This window comes from Spea bombifrons, chromosome 8 (genome assembly GCF_027358695.1).
Source record: "Spea bombifrons isolate aSpeBom1 chromosome 8, aSpeBom1.2.pri, whole genome shotgun sequence".
NCBI classification, from domain to species: Eukaryota; Metazoa; Chordata; class Amphibia; order Anura; family Pelobatidae; genus Spea; species Spea bombifrons.
In genome coordinates this window covers 21,637,421-21,654,969 of record NC_071094.1, presented here as the reverse complement: position 1 = coordinate 21,654,969, position 17,549 = coordinate 21,637,421, and the positions used below count along the sequence as shown (strand labels likewise).

Genomic DNA, 17,549 nt, shown 5'->3' with positions numbered 1-17,549 from the left:
GCTTTTTTCTAATGTTGCATTTAATTAATAAACAGGTCACAATTTTCCTCAAATAATAGTCAAAGAGAACGCATACTGGATAATATACATTTTATAAACTTAAATTTAAAGATTTGTATTACTGTACAATTTTATTTGAACCCAAAAACATCTAATTTGAAAGCAGATGAGAACCACTGGGCCCCATCCAGTCTTCCCATTTGCTTAATATGTACTACACATTTGTTAGGAAGTAAGGACCCAAAAAATGTGATAGTAGATGTCTAATTATATATCATAAATACAAGCATCCATGATTACCACATACGTATCCCACTACATAGCTGAGGCAAAATATTATGTGATTGAACCTAAAAAAATAGGTTAGTCTATTTACATGACCATGAGAATCCTGCAAATATGATGATTGACTATTTAAATGCGGTTCCTGTTTTCTAGTATTGAAAGTCTTCCCCAGAAAAAGTAAAAATAATATAAGCTATACAGGAATTTTAAAATGTGTAATTATATATATATATATATATATATATATATATATATATATATATATATTATACACACACACACACACTAGTCCTTTACCAGACAGAACACACAACCAACATTTGTCAATTTTTTCCATAGGAGGAGGAGGCTTAGAATTCAGGTGTGAATCAGAAAACACATGAAATACACGCACGTTGATAAAATTATGTATAGCCTTGTGTATGTCATGATTTGATTTTTGCACAGTATTTTTGTAAATGAACACAGACATATTATTTACTATATCAAGTAGTGGGATCGCATATTTAGACCCAAGGAGCCAGCAGTTCCAGGCTTCCATCTGTGATGTTGCAAAGCAGGTGTACCCATAAATCCATTTGCATATATGAATCACCAATACATACAAACACAGACATGTACAGCAATTACCCTTAACTTTCCCAGCGCAGCATACTCCCTCGGGGCGGCTCAACGTCCTGCAAAATATGTAACACCAACCAGGGTGTGTACCAGGAATTAATCAGAGGTGCAGCTCTTTCTACGGTCGGGGGCTGAATTATAAGTAAAGAAGGCTGAGTGTTGCCGATGTGATTATAACTGCATAAATCCTTTATCCAGTGCTTGCGATCGAACAGTAGAGATATCATTTGTTTATAAATAATATCAAATCACACATTCCGAGCAGTTACGAAAAAGGGGGCATTTAGTGTAATAATAAAATCGGGGCTCCTGACAGGCTCTGGCAAATACAATATCAATACTACAGGTCCTCACAATCACTCAACAAATTAGGCAGAGTACCTACCAGGTAAAGACTACATTGATTGTAGGAGGGACTGAAGGAGTCGGTGAACAGCCAGTGGTCATAATTGGGTTATCAAGGTTGTATTCTGATTGTTCAGGTTGTTATATATCCAGATCTAGCAAGACCAGTGATGAGCTTATGTGCCAGGAAACAAGAATGATCCAGGATGTCTGCTCTGCGAGTGAAGGGAAAGAGTCAATACATCTCTGCCTGGGAGGAGGTGACATTCAGACTAACAGGCTGTGCGGTTTACTTCCCACTCTCTGGAACATACAGAAGTCAAACCAAATCTGTTTAAAGGGGAGAGGGTTCCCTCTACTTTTTGAAGCTAACACTACAGTCAGCCTCAATAGCCGCCTTTATGAAATCTGTAGTGTTCAACTGTCCATGTGTGAGATTATATATATATATATATATATATATATATATATATATATATATATATATATATATATATATATATATATATATATATATAATTAGTAAGGTTCAAACATTTTTACAGGTATAAACACTATTTCTTGTAAACATTATAAATACATAAATAAGAAAAGGAAAGAGAAGCAAGGATTAGTTGATTAAAAACAAAAGTAGGTCTAGCTGATGGCCTAAATCAATATTTCTGTTCGGTTTTTAAAAATGAAAAAAGCCTGGCTGCTTCTGGGCAGCTGTGGCACAGGCAGGTTGTTTTAGGGGCAAATGTGGCACAGACAGGTTGTTTTAGGGGCAGCTGTGGCACAGGCAGGTTTTAAGGACAGCTGTGCCACAGGGATGCTGTATTAGGGGCAGCTGTGCCACAGACAGGCTGTTTTAGGGGCAGCTGTGCCACAGACAGGCTGTTTTAGGGGCAGAGGCCTACCACGTCAAAGTCTGGCTTACCGTATAGTGATTGGGGTTATGCTGCACTACCGTCAATGCCTGGCTCAGTATATAGTAATGGGAGTTATGCTGTACCGTATCTGTTCAGTAAATGGTATTTATTTAAACTTTATTTATAAGTTAATTCATTTTTTCAGATTTCTAGTTTTTTCAAGCTGACATACAGTTTACATTTTATGAAATAAATATTCTTGCCAACATTAATTTTTTTGTGTTTGGAGAGGTGCCACATACAGGATCCTCCCCGGGTGCCAAATACTCTAGGTACGCCCCTGCTTAGACCTGTTCTCTTTAATATTTTTTTTATGATATTCTTGCAGAAGGCCTTTATGGTAAGGTAAGTATTTTTGCTGATGGCACAAAGTTTTGCAACATGTCCTTTGCGGTGGTAAGCTCTAAGACACTGGTTATATGTCTATAAGTTTGTTTTATAGCCCTAAAAGTCACATTAATGTTAAGATAAAGAAGAGAGGGAAAGCAGAAAATATGTTGATTGCATGGCCTTCCTTTACCGCCACCAAATAAGCTTCCTTCAATGTCCAATATACAACATTTTCAAACACGGGGTGTCAGGATTGGGTTTGGAGCATAAGAGCATAGGATAGTCCCCAACAATGTCAGGAACAGTCCAATAGGTCAGATCGCCGGTGGCGATCAGAGAAAACGGTAGTCCAAGCTAGGGTCAGGAAACAGACAAGCGGGTTTGTCCAACAGGAGAGCCAAATGTCAAATAACGGAGAATCCAATGGGGGGTCTGTAGCAAGGGAGCAGAGAAGAACAGAAATTTGTGATCCAAGGACTTACAGGAACGAAAGTTCTGGAACAGTGGAGTAAAGTGGTCACAGTCTGACAGTCTACTCCTCCCCTGTGCTGAACAAGCTCCTCACTGGATTGGTTGCCAGAGAGGAGTTATTCCACAGCACCTGGTTCACTGTTTCTGTGTGTGAACATTATTGGTGGATACAGTAAAGTATTTGATCCCCTGCTGATTTTGTACGTTTGCCCACTGACAAAGATATGATCAGTCTATAATTTTAAAGGTTTATTTGAACAGTGAGAGACAGAATAACGCATTTCAAATAAGTTATAAATTGATTTGCATTTCACTCAGTGAAATAAGTATTTGACCCCTTTGCGAAACATTACTTAGTACTTGGTGGCAAGACCCTTGTTGGCAATCACAGAGGTTAGATGTTTCTTGTAGCTGGGCACCAGGTTTGCACACATCTCAGGAGGGATTTTGTCCCACTCCTCTTTGCAGATCCTCTCCAAGTCATTAAGTTTTCGAGGCTGACATTTGGGAACTCAAACATTCAGCTCCCTTCACGGATTTTCTATGGGATTAAGGTCTGGAGACTGGCTAGGCCACCCCAGGACCTTAATGTGCTTCTTCTTGAGCCACTCCTTTGTTGCCTTGGCCGTGTGTTTGGGTCATTGTCATGCTAGAATACCCATCCACAACCCATTTCAATGCCCTGGCTGAAGGAAAGAGGTAGTCACCCAAGATTTGATGGTCCCTTTTTATATGGTGAAGTTGTCCTGTTACTCAGCAGAAAAGCACCCCCAAAGCATAATGTTTCCACCTCCATGTTTGACGATGGGGATGGTGTTCTTGGGGTCATAGGCAGCATTCCTCCTCCAAACATGGCGAGTTGATGCCAAATAGCACTATTTTGGTCTCATCTAACCCAAAAACACTTTCACCCAGTTCTCCTCTGAATCATTCAGATGTTCATTGGCAAACTTCAGACTGGGCCTGTACATGTGCTTTCTTGAGCAGGGGGACAGTGTGGGCAATGCAGGATTTCAGTCCTTCACGGCGTAGTGTGTTACCAATTGCTTTCTTGGTGACTATGGTCCCAGCTGCCTTGAGATCATTGACAAGATCCTCCCGTGTAGTTCTGGGCTGATTTCTCACCGTTCTCATAATCATTGAAACTCCATGAGGTGAGATCTTGCATGGAGCCCCAGACCGAGGGAGATTGACATTTATTTTGTGTTTCTTCCATTTGCGAATAATCGCACCAACTGTTGTCACCTTTTCACCAAGCTGCTTGGTTATGGTCTTGTAGCCCATTCCAGCCTTGTGTAGGTCTATAATCTTGTCCCTGACATCCTTGGTCTTGGCCATGGTGGAGAATTTGGAATCTAATTGATTGATTGCTTCTGTGGACAGGTGTCTTTGATACAGGTAACGAGCTGAGATTAGGAGCACTCTCTTAAAGGGAGTGTTCCTAATCTCAGTTTGTTACCTGTATAAAAAGACACCTGGGAGCCAGATATCTTGCTGATTTATAGGGGGATCAAATCAATTTATAATTTATTTAAAAATGTGTTATTCTGGTTTTTTTGTTGTTATTCTGTCTCTCAATGTTCAAATAACCGCAGTTTTGGCCTAACGTGCTACCGCGATCAAGAACGCAGGTAGACGCCCACTACTATAGGCCTTGGCTTCGGCCTACTCTGTGGTCACAGAGCTTTTGCAAGGCCTGCAGTGGGGGAAGCAGAGAAGGGTGAGAGTGGCATGACACAGGTGAGTAGACCTTCAAGTAAAAATATACATACATAACAGTGCAACATATCTATATAAACAAACATCTCGCTATATACATAGAGCAACTGACAAACATAAGATCTTATATCCAACTAGGAGTCTCCTCCACCTGATCATATCACATGGAAGAAAATGAGCAGCTCACAGAATCATTCAATATTTATTAAAAACATGCTTACAATGCAGAGGTCAGAAGGAAGTAGAAGCATTATTAAACACTCATCTACAGACACCATACATTTTCCCTCAGAAATCTCATGGTGCTGCCACAACCACAAGGGATTCTAGGTAGGCACATGCAAATAAGGTCAACAACAATCACCTTTTGTCTCTATATCGGAAGAAGGGAGAGTATGTATAAAATCCATGTAAATATCCAGGAACATCTTCAATACATGTCCTCAAAAAATGCAATACAAAATTAGATGTAAAAAACACAAACCCCTAATCAAACTTTATCTTTCATCCCCACTCTGACTTCTTCAGGAGATGATCTGTTCCGTCTTTAAATGGCTCATCACCATCTTCCCAGCGCATATTTGACTTTTTCACCAGCATTGTTAGCATAGTATCATATACAAACTAAAACACCGTATTTGCTCAGAAAAATAACCATCGTCCTATATCCGAGGTCGTCTTCTAATCAGACTTCAAATAGAGGTCTGACTACAAGACTAAGACCAGGGGACCGGGATCCTTCTCTCTGGCAGTCGGAGGACGTCTGTGCGATGCGCGCATTCAACCTCCGCTGCTGCCGGCACTTCCTCTGGGGCTTTTATGATGGAGCGCAGGCATCACGTGACCTTCCGGTGCTCATTCATAGAAGCCCCCGCGGAAATCCCGGCAGCAGCAGCGGAGGTTGTCTGCACGCATCGCACAGACCTCCATCGGCTGCCCCCACTAGACACCAAGGAATCTGAAGCACGGAGGATAAGTCTAGGGAAACACTGGTAAATCTGGGGAGTGGCATATAGGGGGTAAAAGGAATATCAGGGAGGCAGAGTGGCATATATAGGGCTAAATCTATTTAGGTGTATTTTTTTTCAAATATTTTCACCGTATTTTAATTTTTTTATGGTAAATTAGATGATATGATCTAAAAATAGTATCTGAAAAAAGCCCTTCTTGTTCCGAAAAAACAACATATACCTTTTGTGGGTTCACTAAATCAGAGAGAAGAAAATTACAACTAAACACTGCTAGAGTGTTGAAACAAAAAATAAAAAAAAAAACAGCCTGGTCCTTTTGTTTGTTTTTGAAAGAAAATGTAATTGATGTTAAATAGCATCAAATGGATCAGAAATACAGTGTAGAGATTGTTATTGTAGTAAATGACTATTATAGTTGGAAAACGGTTGAGTTTTAATGGAATATCTTCATAGGCATACAGAGGCCCTTTATCAGCAACCATCACTGCTATGTTCCCATGGCACATTGTGTTGGCTAATCCAAGTTGAAGTTTAAAAAGCTAATTGATCATTGGCAAATGAAACACAGGGAGGGAGACTGTGTGTGTATGATGTGTGCATACGTAGTAGAGTGTGATGTTTTCATGTGTGACTGTCTGGTGTGTGTGTGTATGGCATTTGTGTGGATGTGTGTCAACATATGGTTTTACAGTGTGTGGGTTACTGTATAGTGTTAAAGTGTTTTAGTGTATGGTCTCAGTGTATGGTGTTGGGTGAGCCCAGAGTTAGCAGCATCTAGGAGATGAAAAGGAGGAGCAGAAATGTGTGTGTGTGTATATATATATATATATATATATATATATATATATATATATATATATATATATATATATATATATATGAGTCTGTCTGTCTGTGTAGGTGTACATTGTTAGTGGGTCAGGATTCCACCCTGCCAGCTGGACTATATGATAATTATACCTACTGTCATACCTGCCTGCAGCCACTAATGTCCACCCTTCCCTCTCAGACGCACCCCTGCCATTAGTTTCTGGACAGCTGAACGATGATACCTGGGTGTAGCACTGCCCTTATATACTTGCTTTGCCCTTCAGTCTGGGCCTTTGTGGTGTAAACAGTTCTGTTTGCATTTTCCTGATATGTCTGTACCTACCTACCAGTTACTATGCATGGTGAGGTATAGACAGAGCCCCTGGTATCACCTGCATCTGGGCTTCTCCTCGACTCCCTGGCCCTTATCCTGACATTGGGTGAGTGGGTGTTAGAAGAAGAGCGTATTAGAATGTGCATGTTAGTTACAGGGGGTGCACAAGAAGTACTGCACCCAGGCTCCACTAACCCTAGACCCACCCATGTTTCTACTGTATTCAACTAAAATGAACCAATTATAACTAAACTTTGGGTCTCACAGTAATATTGACTGTACTACAATAGCTGTTTAACAGCAAAAGTCTAGGAACTGCCTGCATAGTTATTCATTGTTTTTATCTGCTTGGTTTACCATGGGACTCCAGATGCTGTACATGGGGAATATCCTCTTCATATCTTAAGCAGGGCTGCTACCAGTCTCAACTGGAAGGTATAAAAATGGGACCTTAGAAACACGGGATTCGGCAGGAGAGTTGAAGTTTCAAGGTCCTGAACCCACTATCCATCATAAAGACATACATCTGACCTTTATTTCTGCAAGATGGGTCTAGGTAATGTATCGTTGTCAGCAGGGCCACAATGGTGATAATGAGGTGGTCCTGGCTGCCTAATGATGTAAGTGCCGCCATAATCTGGCTACCAGGGCCCAGCACCCTCCCAAGCTCTGCATACCCACCATCAGGCTTCACCCTAATGGCTGATTGGTGTACCAGTTGAGGCCCTTTACTGAAACCAAGAATAAAACAATTGCCTTCATATGAAGGCTATCACTGAGATCCACCAGAAGGGCTGATTATACTTTATTAATGTCAAAAGTACATATAATGCCTTATAAGCATGGCAGGGTGAGATGATATTCCTTACCACTCAGGACTCAGTTACACAAGCAAAAGGGAGAGCTCCAAGCTCTTTCATCCACGTGCTGTATCTGGATAGTGCTTCATAGCGCTCTCACTGGATGAGGATCCATGTTGCAGAATACATGTTAAATCATTCAAGCTACTCTAGAGCTTACACTGGGACAGCAGATCAGATGGATGATTTTGCAGAACACTACTTCCTACAGGATCTGGACTGTAGGCCCCTCTCACAGCTAGGCTAATGTCCAGGGGGAATATCAACACTTTATTTGGGAAACGCACAGCCTTATACACAGTTCAACAATGGAAGGGTCATAAATCACAGTAACATACTCCCGCCCTGCCCAGACACCCCGGCACCATACTGAGGCCACCAAGCCCCGCAATGTCTGTATAACCCCAATCCGCTGTTTCGGGTTGATCCTGAGGGAGTGGCAGTGATCCCGGGGTACCGCTATGGGGACCCCGAGCTGTAGCGGTTTAATGTTTCCCCGGGATGGAAGGCGATATAGCCGGCCGGGTCTTCCGTAACCGTCCCGGCTGACCCCTGCTCTCCTGGAAGTCACAGCACCTGGGGATCCATCGGAGCCTCCCTGTAAGGACTTACCTGCCTCTCCGGTCCCGCGCCGTGGCTGGTCCCGCGACGCTGCCTCCTCAGCCGGCTTCCCGGGCAGCTAGTACCACCGCTACCCGGTCGGCGTCTTCACCGCGTGGCCGACCACGCGGCAAACAGGTAGCACAGCGCCACCGTGTGGCCAAAAAGTAATATTACACGTTACATACATAACGTGTTCTTATAGCCTCGGGTGACCTCCTTAATGCAGGACACACCTCCACCTGTCCCTATTTAAACCTGGACTTCCTCTTCTGGTTCACCCTTGGTTGGTGTATTCTGTGGTTTTCCTGTACGAGTTGCTGTGACTATTTCTTCGTTTGACCCGGCTTGCTGACTTTGTTCCTGTCTCCTGATTTGGCTCCTGATTCCTGTTCGTCTGGTATTTGATTCGGCTTGTTTGACCTCGTCTCTGGATTCTGATTTGGCTTATCCTGATTACCTGTCTGACCCGGTTGGTTCTCTGACTTTCTGGTTCCTGTTTGGCCTGGCTAACTCTGCCATCTGGGGTCCTACCTCACCATAATCGTTACAGTACCAAGGGTCACCATGGACCCCGCGGAGATTGGCCAGAAGATGTCTACCTGTGAAGCCCGTATTGAAAGTCTGGATCATCGCATGGACCAGTTTACGCAGGCTTTGCAAACACTCCTGGCGAGGACCGATCCAGCACGTGGTCCTCCTCCTGTGCCTGCTGCTGCACCTGTTGCTGTTCCACCGCCTGCTGATCCAGGTCTTCATACCCTCCGTTTACCACCTCCTCCCAGATATGGAGGAGATCCTGCTACCTGTCGTGGATTCCTCAATCAGTGCTCCATTAACTTTGAGATGTCTCCCTACTTGTTTCCTTCCGACAGAGCTCGTGTGGGGTATGTCATCTCCCTACTCACTGACAGGGCTCTGGCCTGGGCAACTCCTCTTTGGGAACGCAATTCTCCAGTGGTCAACGATTATACTGACTTTGTAACCACTTTCCGTCAAGTGTTTGATAGGCCGGGTCGCGGCCATATTGCCTCGTCAAGTCTTTTTTCACTGCGTCAGGGTACACGCAGTTTATCTGACTATGCAATTGAGTTCCGTACCCTGGCTGCAGAAGTGGCATGGAACAACGATGCCTTGGTTGCTGCCTTCACTAATGGCCTATCTGACCGCCTAAAAGATGAGGTGGCTGCCCGGGACCTGCCCACGGATTTGGAAGAACTCATCGCCTACATTGGCCACATTGATCTGCGCCTCCGGGAACGCCAGGTACAGCGAGATCGCCAAAGGAGGGCTCCAGTACGTTTTGTTCCACGTCCGGCTTCTTCTGACTCTGCTTCTCTTCCGCCTGAGGAGCCCATGCAGATCGGCTCCACACGTCTCTCTGAGGAAGAGAGATCCCTGCGGCGGCAACAGAACCTCTGTATGTACTGTGGCAAACAAGGACATTATGTGCGTTCCTGCCCTGTGAAGCAGGGAAACTACAAGGCCTAAGGAGGGTTGGGGTACCTCCTCTAGGCCTTTCTGCTGCCTTTCCCCATGACCGGGCGCCTCGTATGTTTGTGCCTACATCTCTCACTATTCAGGAAAGCACCATTCTGGCTCCAGCCCTTATAGACTCTGGAGCTGCAGGAAACTTTATTGACCATGACTTCTGCAGGCTCCACAATATACCCTTGCAGGAGAAAACCTCCCCGATCTTCGTGGAGGCCATTGACGGTCGACCTCTTCAACCTGCAGCGGTGACCCACGAAACTATCCCGCTTCGTCTCAGAGTTGGGGTTCTCCATACAGAGACTATAACGCTCCATGTGATAACTACTCCAGCTGCCCCCATTGTCTTGGGCTACCCTTGGCTGCAGCTGCATAACCCTGACATCGATTGGTCTACCCGTGAGATCACTTCCTGGCGGTGCTCCTCCTGCATGTTCCCTCAACCATGCTTAGTGAAAATCGCCTCTTTAGATACCACCACCCTGCCTCCGCAATACCAGGGATATGCTGACGTGTTTGATAAGAAAGAGGCTGACTCCTTGCCTCCTCACCGTCCCTATGATTGCCCTATTGACCTGCTTCCTGGCACCGTACCCCCAAGGGGCAGAGTGTATCCGTTATCCCCGGCCGAGACTGAGGCCATGGAGGCCTACGTCCAAGAAAACCTCCAAAAGGGCTTTATCCGCCGCTCCGCTTCTCCCGCCGGTGCAGGCTTCTTTTTTGTGTCTAAAAAAGATGGCGGTCTACGCCCGTGCATAGACTATCGGGGCCTCAATCGAATCACCATTAAAAACACATACCCCTTGCCACTCATTACCGAGTTGTTCGACCGCCTGAAGGGATCAAAGGTGTTCACTAAATTGGACTTACGTGGTGCTTACAACCTCATTCGTATCCGTCAGAACGATGAGTGGAAGACAGCTTTTAATACCCGCTCTGGCCATTACGAGTATACAGTAATGCCATTTGGGCTCTGTAACGCCCCAGCAGTATTTCAGGAATTCGTTAATGACTGTTTCCGGGACTATCTTCACCAATTCGTTGTCATCTACCTTGATGACATACTTATCCACTCGCCGGACCCTATTTCACATCGGATACACGTTAAAAAGGTCCTGGCACGCCTTCGTGAAAACCGTTTATACGCTAAATTGGAGAAATGCGTATTTGAAGTTTCCCGCGTACCTTTCCTTGGTTATGTCATTAGCGATACAGGGTTTGAAATGGATCCTGACAAGCTGCATGCCATTCTGCAATGGCCTCAACCACAAGGACTGAAAGCCCTCCAGAGGTTCCTCGGCTTTGCTAACTATTATAGACGATTTATCCGAGACTTTTCTAAGGTTGTGGCTCCCATGACTGCGCTCACTAAAAAGGGGTCTGACTGTCATAATTGGCCTGCCTCCGCTGTTCAGGCCTTCCAGAAATTGAAGAATCTGTTTGTGTCTGCTCCGGTCCTCGTTCACCCTGATGTCTCTCAACCCTTCGTTATAGAAGTAGACGCTTCAGAAATCGGCGCTGGAGCGGTCTTATCTCAGCGGAAAACATATGAAGGGCCGCTACATCCTTGTGGGTTCTTTTCCAAACGCTTTTCTCATGCGGAGAGGAACTATGACATCGGCAACCGGGAACTACTGGCAGTCATCCTCGCCCTTACTGAGTGGCGTCATCTCCTGGAGGGTTCCCGCATACCTGTTACTATTCTCACAGACCACAAGAACCTCCAGTATATTGCTGATGCCAAACGTTTAACCCCCAGGCAAGCACGATGGACTCTCTTCTTATCCCGTTTTAATTATGTTATTTCCTATCGCCCGGGGTCTAAAAATACCAAGGCCGACGCTTTATCCCGTATGTTCTGCACAGCCACAGAGGAGAAACCAGACCCGGAACCCATCGTCCCAGCTAACCGTATTATCTCCGCTGTATCTCTAGCCGTTGCTTCTCCCCTCCTGCAACGCATTCAAGCCAGCCAACCATCTGCTCCAGCCCATACCCCACCTGGCAAACTGTTTGTACCTCCTGTGTACCGTGAAAGGATACTTCAGTTACACCATTCCACAAAGTTTTCTGGCCACCTTGGTCTTCGACGCACCTGCCAGGCCCTAGGCCTCCGTTTTTGGTGGCCCTCCTGGAGACAAGACGTGGCTGATTACCTCAGATCCTGCCGCATATGTGCCACTACCAAGACCCCCAGGACTCCTCCAGCTGGTCACCTACGGCCCCTTCCAGTGCCTTGTCGTCCCTGGACCCATATTGCCATGGACTTCATAGTGGAACTTCCTCTATCCCGCCGCTACACCACCATACTCACCATCGTGGACCGCTTTTCCAGGATGGTTCATTTTGTTCCGCTAGTTAAACTTCCCTCAGCCAGAGAACTCGCGGACATCTTCATGAGAGAAGTTGTTAGACTCCACGGAATTCCCCAGGACATCGTATCTGACCGTGGAGTCCAGTTCATCTCCCGGTTCTGGAGGTCCTTCTGTAAAGCCATAGGTATCACCCTGTCCTTTTCCACGGCTTATCACCCCCAAACCAACGGGGCAGCGGAACGTTCTAATCAGCGCCTTGAACAATATCTACGAGCTTTTGTTAACGACAACCAGAACGACTGGGCTGACCTCCTCCCGCTTGCGGAGTTCGCCCTCAATAACTCCGTGCAAGGCTCCACCCAACACACTCCCTTTTATTGTGTCTACGGTTTCCACCCGGTTGTTTTGCCTACAGACACCCCAGAGGTAGGGGTACCTGCTTTGGACGCACACCTAAAACACCTGTCTTCTGTTTGGTCCTCTGTCCGTTCTGCGTCCATAGCTGCTTCTCAGACACAAAAGAGGTATTATGACCGTAAAAGGTTACCTGCCCCTTCCTATATGCCTGGAGACAAGGTGTGGCTCTCTACCCGTCACATACGCCTTCGCTGTCCTTCGCAAAAACTAGCACCGTGCTTTATTGGACCATACTCCATCCTCCGCCGTATCAACCCTGTCACATATGAACTGAACCTGCCACGTAACCTTCGTATTCCTCGCATGTTTCATGTCTCCCTCCTGAAGCCAGTGTTGTTCTCCCGTTTTACTCGTCCTCTGGCCAGCCCTGGTCCCGTTTCTGTCACTTCCTCGGAGAACTACGAGATCCGTTCCATCCTCGATTCCCGCATCTTCCGGGGTGCTCTGCAATATCTGGTTCACTGGAAGGGTTATGGACCTGAAGAAAGATCTTGGGTGCCCGCCTCCGAAGTCCGCGCGCCTCGGCTGGTTCGCCTCTTCCATTCCAAATACCCCGGGAGGCCTGGCAGGGGTCCTGGTCGCCCTTCGGGCGGTTCTCGAGGGGGGGGTACTGTAAGGACTTACCTGCCTCTCCGGTCCCGCGCCGTGGCTGGTCCCGCGACGCTGCCTCCTCAGCCGGCTTCCCGGGCAGCTAGTACCACCGCTACCCGGTCGGCGTCTTCACCGCGTGGCCGACCACGCGGCAAACAGGTAGCACAGCGCCACCGTGTGGCCAAAAAGTAATATTACACGTTACATACATAACGTGTTCTTATAGCCTCGGATGACCTCCTTAATGCAGGACACACCTCCACCTGTCCCTATTTAAACCTGGATTTCCTCTTCTGGTTCACCCTTGGTTGGTGTATTCTGTGGTTTTCCTGTACGAGTTGCTGTGACTATTTCTTCGTTTGACCCGGCTTGCTGACTTCGTTCCTGTCTCCTGATTTGGCTCCTGATTCCTGTTCGTCTGGTATTTGATTCGGCTTGTTTGACCTCGTCTCTGGATTCTGATTTGGCTTATCCTGATTACCTGTCTGACCCGGTTGGTTCTCTGACTTTCTGGTTCCTGTTTGGCCTGGCTAACTCTGCCATCTGGGGTCCTACCTCACCATAATCGTTACACTCCCTCTCCAAACCACTCCTGGTCTTTACCCTACCATCTGTGAGCTAACTCCACGAAAAAAAAACGCTCTGTGGGATCAATGGTGTCCGTGTTATGAGGGTTTAAAATCCGTGGGCAATTGCTCAGGGGAAAAGGGGATAAGAACCACAAACAATAGTTAAAACAACCCAGGGTTGTGACAAACATAAATGCTCTGCAGGTAGGAGCCAGGATCTATTTTCCTGTAGTTACAGGTTGATGCATACAGCAATCATGATTCTTCCTTTACAAGCAAAAAACCATGTTGACTGCCTCTGACTAAAAAGAAAGCTTGTAACAGACTGACCATGTCACATGATAGGAAGTAAGAAACAGGAAGCTGACTGTGCTATCACTGATGCCCGTAATGGAGTCTGTGTCTCTGCAAATACACCTGCATCAGGAGAGAGCCCCCATGCACCAGGTGGGCCCCCATGTGGGCTTCCACATCGCCCAGCACAATAACTACTGTATGGATTTGGTGCAGTGTAGACACATACATAATACACATACTGTAACAAGTAAGCAGCAAGTGGGGGGTCCTGGTGGCAAGATACCCAATTTTATCCCACATATCCCATTGTTAATCCACCCCTGGTTGCATATGACAGACTGCACATTAGGTTTTTATGCTCATATGGCAGATTTGGTGTGTAAGGCATAATATGGCAAGATAAAAACAAATATATGGGGAGAGATCATGAGGAGTAGACAGAAAGGGAAGAAAAAAAAGAAGGGGGAGATAATGAGAAAGAGGAGCGATGGGGAGCAAGGGGAGAGAGCGTGAGAAGGCAGAGATGATGAGTGTCACGGATCTGGCTAGTCCGACCGGCTACCTCCGCTGACTTGTGCTCCCTTAGCCTGGGACAACACACTTTCCCCGGTTCCCCAGTCACTAGCCGAGACTCAGTGTAGGGTAAAACCAAACGAAGACTGATTTATTATAGACACACAGGGCTGGATATATCCAGCAAAACACACATTTACATAAAACAAGATATTGGGATACAAACCGAACCCTTAATCTGCCTCTCAGAGACAACAGGGGCAGTAACGGGATTAACAATACAATGGGGGGGGGCTGATTTATATAACATAATAATGCACCATGGGGTAGAGGGGTCTGATATTAAATTAAAACAATGGCAGTCACTCCCTGGTGGCCGATCCTGACCGTCTGCCGGAGATAATCCCCTCAGATAGTGATGGGATGATATACTGCTGGGGGTAGGCACAGAAGTCTTTACAAACCCAGGGCCCATAGTCAATAGGGAGGAGGCTGGCTGTCAGGGCTCTCCAGTGGCCCCAGTGATGGAGGGTTCCGTCACAATGAGAAAGATCAGAGATGGAGGAAAGGAGACATGAATGAGGAGAAAGGAGAGAGATTGGGAGAAAGGGGAGAGAATGAAAAAAGGAGAAAAAGAGAAATAAAGATAAAAAGGAGGAGAGATGAGATAAGAGAATACAGTTTGATTTAATTTATTTGCATGACTTTAATTCACTTTTATTTAAAAAAAAAACATGTATGTGGAGGGCAGCACTTCACCCTTGGACCAAGGTAGCACAATGTCTTGGGCCAGGCCTGCATCCAAAGCAGCTGCCCCTGGAGCTCTCAACAACACCTGAGATCATGGTGATTGCAGGTCCGTGTTGGGTCACTCGCCGGACCTGTACCATTAATTTTTTTCTTATGTGACCAGCAACGTACTGTGCTTCTTCCCTGCCCTGGGCATGTGGCGTAAGGACGTCTCATTCTGAATAGTTGTCACTCAACTATTACTAGTTTGCAAAAAAAAATGGTCTAGCTTCTCACAGGAAAAATATGACCCAACACCTTAGCAACCAGCTACACAAAAATATGTTTTACAGATATGCTGAAAAAGATACGTGGCAGTCATTCTACAATACCTATGTGAGGGACCCAAAAACTTGCAACAAGAAGAGAAATTCTTTGTATAGGTGTATGAATATTTGGTGTTATCAAATATTGTTATCAAATATTGTCCAGAACAGCATCAAATCTTCCAGGTACACTTGTACAAAGTCAGGGATTTTGTAGGCATATAGTTAGGTGTATGATTGAACAACTATACCAAACAGTATGTCTTCTCGGATGTCACAGGGAATATGACTGTACCATCGATCTACACCCAGGTGCTCCTATTCCTTTTGGCCGAATCTACCCTATGTCGGGTCGGCCACATTAAAAGACTATATAGATGAGAACCTGGCCAAAGGATTCATACGGCCTTCCACGTCCCCGGCAGGCGCATGCATCTTCTTTGTGTCCAAAAAAAGATGGTGGTTTGCGCCCTTGTGTCGACTATAGAGCACTGAACTGTAATAACTTGTCTTGTCCCCATAAACAAAGGGAATAGGTTAAGGTGGGCGTTCTTAGAATCCTTCCCTCCCACAGTTCACTAAAGGAAGTGATGAAACAGGATGTGATGTCAAATGAAGGGTATATAGTATAATACCACACATGGACTCTTTCAGTTCCTTTTCCTCCATGGTGGATGTGGTAAGAGTCAGCTCTCAGCAGTGAGCTATTATCGGATCTGGAGGCTTAATAATGGGTGAGATCAAATTGTGTTGAAGGGAATTGTTATATGTATAGAGAGAGAGATAAAAGGGGGTTGTTGTCCTGTGGGGTTTGGCTATGCGTGTATATATGAGATAAATGTGTTTGCTGTGTTGTTACCTTATAATAAATACCTTTGAATGTAGACAAACCTTTGTGAGATATATTTTTATATTTGGTTTAAACACCACATGAACAACATAACAGTGAAAAACCGGTACCCTTTGCCTCTCATTTCAGAACTGATGGAACGCCTTCGCTCGGCTACCGTGTTCACTAAAATTGACTTGAGGGGAGCCTACAAGGAGGGACATGAATGGAGAACAGCGTTTCGATCACGCTATAGACATTTTGAATATCTAGTGATGCCCTATGTCCTGTGCAATGCTCCAGCAACCTTCCAACTTTTCAGGAGCGACGTGTTTATAGACATGTTGGACAACTTCGTCGTCGTTTACCTTGATGACATACTGGTCTACTCCCCTTCACTCACCCTGCACAGGGGACACGTCACCAAAGTGCTGATGCGTCTCAGGGAAAATGGATTATATGCTAAGCCCGAAAAATGTGTGTGATACTGAATCAGTGGACTTCCTCGGTTTTATCCTATCGCCTACAAAGGTCGAGATGGACCCCAAGAAGGTGACAACCATCCTGCAGTGGCCACCCCCTACAGAAAGGAAAGGTGTCCAACGGTTCGTTAGGTTTGCAAATTTCTATAGAAAATTCATCAGGAATTTCTCCAAGGTTATCCAACCTATCTTGAAAGAGAGATTCACCACAGCCCCTATTTTGATGCTCCCAGTACCACACAGACCGTACGTTCTTGATGTAGATGCATCCGACTCCACAGTAGGAGCAGTATTATCCCAGAGGGATGACCATGATAATCAACTACATCCTGTTGCTTTCTTCTCCCGTACGTTAAACCCTGCTGAACTAAACTATAATGTGGGCGAGAAAGAGCTGTTGGCTATGAAATTGGCGTTGGAAGAGTGGCACCATTTATTGGAAGGTACTCCTCATCACCGTCTATACGGACCACAAAAACCTGGCGTTCTTCAGGGAGCTAGGTGTCTACAACCCAGGCTTGCCAGATGGTCTTTGTTCTTTTCACGATTTCATCTCCACATTACGTACAGACCACAACACCAGTTCCCGTAATACCAAGGCCGACTCCCTTTCTCGCATGTTTGAAACACCGACGTCACATCCCCAAGAACAAGACACGGTGTTGTCTTCGGGACACTTCCTAACACTCACACAACCCTTATGGGAACCCCTCCGTACCTCTGCTTGGACCCC

At 45.6% G+C, this 17,549-nt stretch overlaps 1 protein-coding gene and 1 long non-coding RNA gene across 2 annotated transcripts in view; one reads left to right on the top strand and one right to left on the bottom strand.

Moving 5' to 3' along the window:
- Positions 1-1,465, bottom strand: part of MID2 (midline 2) — a 76,523-nt gene extending 75,058 nt beyond the window's left edge. Inside the window, exon 1 of the mRNA XM_053472469.1 lies at positions 1,292-1,465. The gene's annotated coding sequence lies outside the window, so the exon portion shown is untranslated. The remainder of the gene's footprint in view (positions 1-1,291) is intronic.
- Positions 1-17,549, top strand: part of LOC128502623 (uncharacterized) — a 113,428-nt gene that overhangs the window by 92,366 nt on the left and 3,513 nt on the right. The window lies entirely within an intron of this gene.